Source organism: Chrysochloris asiatica, unplaced genomic scaffold (assembly GCF_000296735.1).
Source record: "Chrysochloris asiatica unplaced genomic scaffold, ChrAsi1.0 scaffold00024, whole genome shotgun sequence".
Taxonomy (NCBI): Eukaryota; Metazoa; Chordata; class Mammalia; order Afrosoricida; family Chrysochloridae; genus Chrysochloris; species Chrysochloris asiatica.
In genome coordinates this window covers 15,782,232-15,789,879 of record NW_006408542.1, presented here as the reverse complement: position 1 = coordinate 15,789,879, position 7,648 = coordinate 15,782,232, and the positions used below count along the sequence as shown (strand labels likewise).

Genomic DNA, 7,648 nt, shown 5'->3' with positions numbered 1-7,648 from the left:
GGGCGGTGAAAGGAGACTGACTGGTGAGCAGATTTCTGACCAGATGCAGCACCGCAATCTTGAACTTGTTTGCAGGCGGCATTGTAGAGACAGACAGATGGAGGCCTGACAAAGCAGATTCACATGGGTGACAGAAAAGATGCAATTCCTTCTTGTTCCTGACACTTCACTGGATAACAGAGGTGATACAGGCACCAACCCTCATCTACCCTCAGAACACATCATGCTTTCTGGGAGTTTGGAGCTGCGTGGTTTGAGTCAGTGTGAGGCAGAACCCACTGTGTCACCTTGGCACCTGGAATCAGATGACCTCTGCTCCAGATCCACAAAACCCACAAAGCCTTGAGTCCAGAATTAGACTGCAGGAAACTTCATAATCAATCACCCTGCCCCAGCTGCCTTCTGGTTCTGACAGACACTGAAACTGGAAACTGGAAGGGCCTCCACAGACTACTTCTAGATTGGGTGTCTTGAACACAGACAATACATAGGTCTATAGGAACTCCATCTAGACTGGGAACTCAGATGTCATATCCCTCCACCCACATCATGAGTTCCTTGGCTGGTAGGAGCCCGTGGAGTTTTCTCCTCTCTGGATCCAACAACGGCATGGTGGAGGAGGGGGTGAGGGGTGGGGGGTGGGGTTGCTTATATTTTTCTTTCATTATTTCCTTGTTTTCTTTCTTTATTCTCCTTCTTCCTCTCTTTCCCTTCCCTTGATTTTTATTCTATCTCCTCTGCTTTTGTTTTCTTCTTCTCTTCTATTTCTCATTTGCACTCTCCTTTTTTCCTCTTATTTTTTCTTTACTATTCTCTAGTCTTTCTCTTTTCATCTTATCCCCTCTCTTTTTTTCTCTTCTTTTTATTTACTCTTATTTTTCTCTTATACAGCTTATTTTCCTGTTCCTCTTTTCACTTTTAATCACTATATTCTTATTTTTCTTGTTGCTACCTACTTTGGTTTCTTTCTTCTCCTTTATTATATTTTGTTTTCTCTGTTGTTTGTTTAGAAGAATTTAGGAAAACACTACAAGAACGGTCAATGGCCTTCAGCCACTCTTCAGGTGTGGAAAGGAACTCACCCTCATGATCTTATTTTCAGTCAAGTGGTAGATAGACATATGGGGAGTAGGGGCAACAACACTATAAGGTATGCTCACCATGGAATGGTCCACCACTCAAGATCAAAAGGGCAACATTTACCTAAGGGTAAAGTTCAGAAGGGCTGGGAAGGAGGCTGGAAGGAAATAAGAACCACAGGGAGGAAGAGAGATAATTATTGTTACATGGCGGGGATTGCAATCATTGAGATGAAACAAAGAGTATGATGTGTTGAATGTAAAACTGATGATCTGTTCTATAAATATCCACTCAATTCACACACACAAAAAAAGTAAAAATAAATGCAAATTTTGAAACAATACAAACCTGCAATTAGACATCCAGATTAATACTAAAATTTCAGAAATGGCAATACACTGCAAGGGCAACTTCCGAGTGGTGAGAAAGTCAAGTAGATTTTGAGATAAACCAGAATGATTAAAATGGACAAAAAAGTATAGATTTGAATCAATGGAAGAGCAAATTAGTGAGCTTTAAGATAAATCTTTCAATACTAGTCAGCTAGAAGAACAATCAGAAAAATTAAAGCCTGATTTATGAGGGACACTAAGAAGAGGAGTAAATGACAGGAGATCAGAATAGGATGAGAAAATAAAAAGAATGGGAAAAATTATCTAAGAGTTGCTAGAAGAAAATATTCCTAACATCATGAAATACAAGAAGATAGCCATTCAAGAAGCTAAATGAACCCCAAATAGGATAGACCCCAAAAGAAAATCATCAAACATATCATAATCAAACTTTTCAAAAGCAAAGACAAGGAAAGAATCCGGAAAGCAGCTCATGAAAAACAAAAAGTTACCTACAAAGAAGAACCAATAAGATTAACTTCTGATTTCTCAGCAGAAACCATGCAGATAAGAAGTCAATACAATGATATATACAAAACTCTGAAAGAAAAAAAAATCCCAACCAAGAATCATATACCAAGCAAAGTTGTCCCTCAGATCTGACAATAAAATTGAGACATTTTCAGATAAACAGGAATTAAAGGAATTTGTAATAACCAGACCAACTTTACAAAAAAAAAACAAAAAACTACAGAGTGTCCTTTGGACTGAGAACCAACAACAGCAGACAACAACCTGAGATTAACACACATGACAACAACACCTGAACTCAATCTAGAAGGAATTATAGAAGAATACAAAGTAAAACAAACTGACAAGACAGAAAATAGGGAACCAGAGATATCAATTTATAATGAAATAAATCACAAAATGAAAAAAGGGAATAGTGTAGACACCAAACTTCCAAGTGGCGAGAAAGTCAAGCAGATTTTGAGATAAACCAGACTGATTAAAATGGACAAAAAATTAATGCACTACTGAGTAACCTCCAAGAAAATTAATACATCTTCACATCAACATTAAAAAGAGAAAAATAGAAATGTTTAGTAAACATTAACACAACAACAGTAAAGAGAATGAAAAGAAAACACACAAATGAAATTAACTCAGCACAGAAAATCATGGGGAACAAAGAAACTAGCAACACCACAAAAAAATGCATAGAAAAATGACAGCAATCAATTCATACCTATTGATAATTGCATTGAATGTAAATGGATTAAATGCACCAGTCAATAGACAGTTGCAGAATGGATAAGAAAACAGGATTCTTCAATATGCTGTCTACAAGAGACACATCTTACACTCAAGACAAGCATAGATTCAAAATTAAAGGATGTAAAAAGATTTATCAAGCTAACAGCAATCAAAAATGAGCAGAGGTGGCAATATTAATCTCTTATAAAATAGACTTTAAGGCAAAAACCAGCTTAAAGAACAAAGAAGGATATCATTTCATGATGGAAGGTTCAATTGAACAAGAGGACATAACCATAATCAATATCTATGCTTCCACTGAAAGAACCTCAAAACACATAAATCAAACTCTAATAGGGCTGACAAAAGAAACAGAAAACTCTACAATAATAGTAGCATATTTTTAACATATCACTTTTAATGAAGGACAAAACAACTACAAAGAAACTCAACAAAGATCCAGAAAAACTAAACACAATCAACCAACCAACTTGAACTCATAGACATATACAAAGAACTCAGCCCAATAACAGCACAATATACATTCTTTTCCAGTGCACATGGAACATTCTCCAGAATGTTAAACCATAAAGCAAGCCTCAATAAATTTAAGTACATTGAAATACTACAAAGTATATTCTCAGATCATAACACTATAAAATGAGAAATCAACAATAGGAAGATCAATGGGGAGAAATCAAATACATGGAAATTGAGTAACACCCTGCTTAAAACCTACCAGGTAATAGAAGAAATAAGGAATGAAATTTTTTAATTACTAGAATCAAGGACTTCTAGCAAGATGGTGGACTAGGCAGATATACTACACAAACCACCTACAACAAAACTATGAAAGACCCAATGAGACAGACACAGACGAAAATCCAGGAATCCTGAACTTCAGAGGAAAGGTTAGAGAAGTGGATTGAGTGCTTGCTGGGAGGAGAAGCTGAGCAGGGATGGTAAGAAAAGGAGACTGACTGGTGAACAGCCAACCAGACTCAGCACAACCATCTTGTGAGCAGCTTTGGCAACAGAAGGTGGCCTAGCAAAGCAGATTCACACAGGACACAGGAAGAGTACAATTCTTTCTTTTTCCTCATGCTCCCCTGGTGACCAGAAGGATGCCAGTTCCTGCCCTCATCCATCCCCATTGCAGACCCTACTATCTGCAAGTATGAAGCCACTTGGTTTTGAGTCATGCCAATGTGAGTCAAGGCCCTGCTGTGTGCTTTGGTGTCTGGATGCAGGCAGACTCACTCCAGACCTACAGAGACTGCAAAGTCACCAGACCAGCATCTAACCAGTCACCCTGCCCACACCTGCCAGTAGGTCCTATCAGACACTGAAACCAGCTCCATCAATGACCTCCACTAACTACTTGTAAACTGAGCGCACTGACCTTAGATAACATGGAGGCTAATAAGAACTCCATCTGGGGCCAGAAGCTCTGCTGCCACATCCCCTCTACACCCTCCCAAAGAGTTCGCTGACTTGTAGGAGTCCCCCAGAATTTTCTCATCTCCAGTTCCAACAGCTGCGCTCTTTTTTTTTTGTTTGTTTGTTTCATTATTTTTGTTTGTTTATTCTTTCTCCTTTTTCTTTCTCTTTCCATTCCCTTGAATTTTATCCTTTCTATCTCTGCTTTTGTTTTTTCTTCTTTTCTCCCCACTTTTGATCTTTGATCTTTCTTTACTACTATCTATTTTTCTCTTTTCATCATCTCTCCCTGGTTTTTCTAAGTACATATTTTTTTCATTTCTTCCTTTTTCTCTCTAATATTTCTCTTCTATAACTCCATTTCCCTGTCCCTCTTTTGTCTCAAAATTTATTATATTATTTTTCTCTGGTTGCTTCCTGTTTGTATTTCTTTTTTCTCTTTATTACTTACACTTTTGGTTCCTTGTTTGTTTCACTCTTTTTTTCTTATGTACATGGTGGGGGGTGGATTTTCTCTTTCCAACCCCATAGGAGCAGTAACTGTGCCCATACAACCCAGCTACAACCATATTCTCTGTAGTTCCACCCACTGGGCAAAAGCCAATACCAGCTCCAATACCACCTGATCAAAGATCTACAGCCACCAATACCAACCAAACTGAGGTGCATGCATGGCAAATGAGATGGCATACACATTTCCATTCTCTAAGTACACCCACAGAAGACAATGTGCGAAATCCTAAGAACAAATCAGCATACAATCATCAATTAAATGTGACAACCCTACAATGCCCTGGAGAAAACAGCCAATTTTAGCTCACATGAAGAACCAAAAGAAAATGATTCAAACAAATGACCAAAATGAAGAGCCAGAAAAGGTTTTGAGGAAGAATAGGTAAAGGAATTAACTGAAAAATAACTCAAAAGAATGATAATCAGGTACCCTCAAAGGATTGACAGAAAGATTTAGGAAAGCAAGGAGAACTCAGAATAACTTTAGAAGAATCCAGGAAAACATAAGAACAAACAGACAAAATAAATGCAAATTTTGAAACCATACAAAACCTGTAATTAGAAACCCAGATTAATTCTAAGATTTCAGAAATAGACAATACATTGAAAGGGAAAATGAGAAGATTCAAAACAATGAAAGCCCAACTTAGTGAGCTTGAAGATCAATCTCTCAATACTAGTATGCTAGAAGAACAATCAGAAAAAAGAATGAAAAATCCAAAGAAAGCCTAAGAGTTATGTGGAACAATATGAAGAAGAACAATTTACAGGTGACTGGAAATTCCAGAACAGGAAGAGACAATAAAGAGCACAGAGAAAATTGTTGAAAAGTTGTTGGAAGAAAAGTTCCCTAACATCATGAAAAATGAGAAGACATGCATACAAGAAGCTGAATGAACCCCAAGCAGGATAGATCCCAAAAGAAAATCATCAAAACATATCATAATCAAACTTTACAAAACCAAAGGCAAGGAAAGAATCCTGAGAGCAGCTCAGGAAAAAATTTAAAGTTACCTACAAAGAAGAGCCAATAAGACTGAGCTCTGATTTCTCAGCAGAAACCACGCAGACAAGAAGGCAATGGAATGACATGTACAAGACTCTGAAAGAAAAAAATTGCCAACCAAGAATCATATACAAGCAAAGCTGTCCCTCAAATACAATGACAAAATTAAGACATTTCCTAATTAAAGGAATTTGGAAAGACAAGACTAACTTTACAAAATATTCTAAAGGGCGTTGTTTGGACTGAGAATCAACAATAGCAGACAACAACCTGAGATTACCACACATGACAATACCACCCAGAACTCAATCCAGATATAAGGGTATTTAAAGTAAAACAAGCCTGCAAGACTGAAAATAAGGGACCAAAGATATCAATTTACAATGAAGTCAACTACAAAGGCGCTCTGGTGGCACAGTGGTTACGAATCGGGCTGCTAGCCTTAAGGTAAGCAGTTCAAAATTACCAGCTGTTCCCAGCTGTTCCGTGGGAGAAAGATGAGGCTTTCTGCTCCGGTAAAGTTTTACAGCCTCAAAAACCCTGTGCAGGGTCACTATGAATCAGAACCGACTCCATAGTACTTAACAACACCAACAAAACAAAAAAGAGGGAATAGTGAAGATACAGAACTTCCAAATGGCAAGGAAGTTAAGTAAATTTCAAAATAAAACAGTTTTAAACTCTATACAGGGTTGCTATGGGTTGGAACTGACTCAATGGCAATTAACAACAACAACATAGAAGTCTCCAGAGTAAAACAAAACTACAAGACTGAAGAAAGGGAATCAGAAATATCAATCTACAATGAAGACAACTACACAGCAAAAAGAGAGGCAAGTATGCTTACATTATATCAAGTGGTGAGGAAGTCAAGTAGATTTCAAGACAAAACAGACTGTTTTAATTTGGGGAAGAAATTAATAAATTACGGGGTAACCTCAAAGAAACGTAATGTACCTTCACACCAAATTAAGAAAAGGAGAATCCAGGAAGATTTTGTAAATGTTTAAGACTATGAAGAAATTGGCTCATGCCAATGGCGGCAGCAGCTGAGTTGACGCTGCTTGAGATATCCTTGGGACTGAGTAAAGGGAATAAATCCAGTGCCCAGGGCGAGTGCCAGATTCCAGTTCTTCAAACAAACAATGGTCCAAATCTAACAGGGCTGACTACAATAGCAGTTTATCTAGTCAAGCAAGCCAACAAAGAATATGTGTTTGGGAGTAATGTGGAAGAAAAAGCAGTTGTTCCACAGTGGTTAGAGTACAGGATAACTCAAGCAGATAGATAGACTCTCCAATAAAGACGACGTCCGCACTCTCCTGAAGGATCTTAATTTATATCTTTAAGATAAAGTCTACCTTACAGGCTATACATTTACGTTAGTAGATATCCTGTTATACTGTGGACTTCATCGTTTTATAGTTGACCTGACAGTTCAAGAAAAGGAGAAGTATCTTAACAAATCTCGCTGGTTCTGTCACATTCAGCATTGTCCAGACATCAGACAACATCTGCCTGGTGCCATCTTCATCAGGAACAGACTGTACATCAATTCCCATTAGAAGCTTCCCGTGCTCTGCAGAAGAGATTTAAAAACGTTGCAAACGGAATAACATAATTGATGTTGTTGTTAGGCGCCATTGAGTCAGTACTAACTCATAGCGACCTTATGTCCAGCAGAACAAAACACTGCTGGATCCTGGGCAAACCTCACTATCGTTGCCACACTTGAGCCCATTGATGTTGCCACTTGGCCAATCCATCTCGCTGGGGGTCTTGCTCTTTTTCTCTGACCCTCCACCTTACCAAATATGATATCCTTCTCCAGCGACTGGCCCTTCCTGACAACATGTCTGAAGTATGAGAGATGAAGTTTGACCATTTTGGCCTCCAAGGAGCACTCTGGCTGCACTTCTCCCAACACAGATCTATTGGTTCTTTTGGCAGCCCATGGCACTTTCAATATTCTCCTCCAACACCATAACTCAAAAGCATCAATTCTTCTACAGTCTTCCTT

General features: G+C 38.2%; 1 pseudogene; it reads left to right on the top strand.

Annotated features, from left to right (window-relative positions):
• The first annotated feature begins 6,664 nt into the window (after positions 1 to 6,664).
• LOC102815412 lies at positions 6,665 to 7,193 on the top strand (annotated as a pseudogene).
• The last annotated feature ends 455 nt before the right edge of the window (positions 7,194 to 7,648 follow it).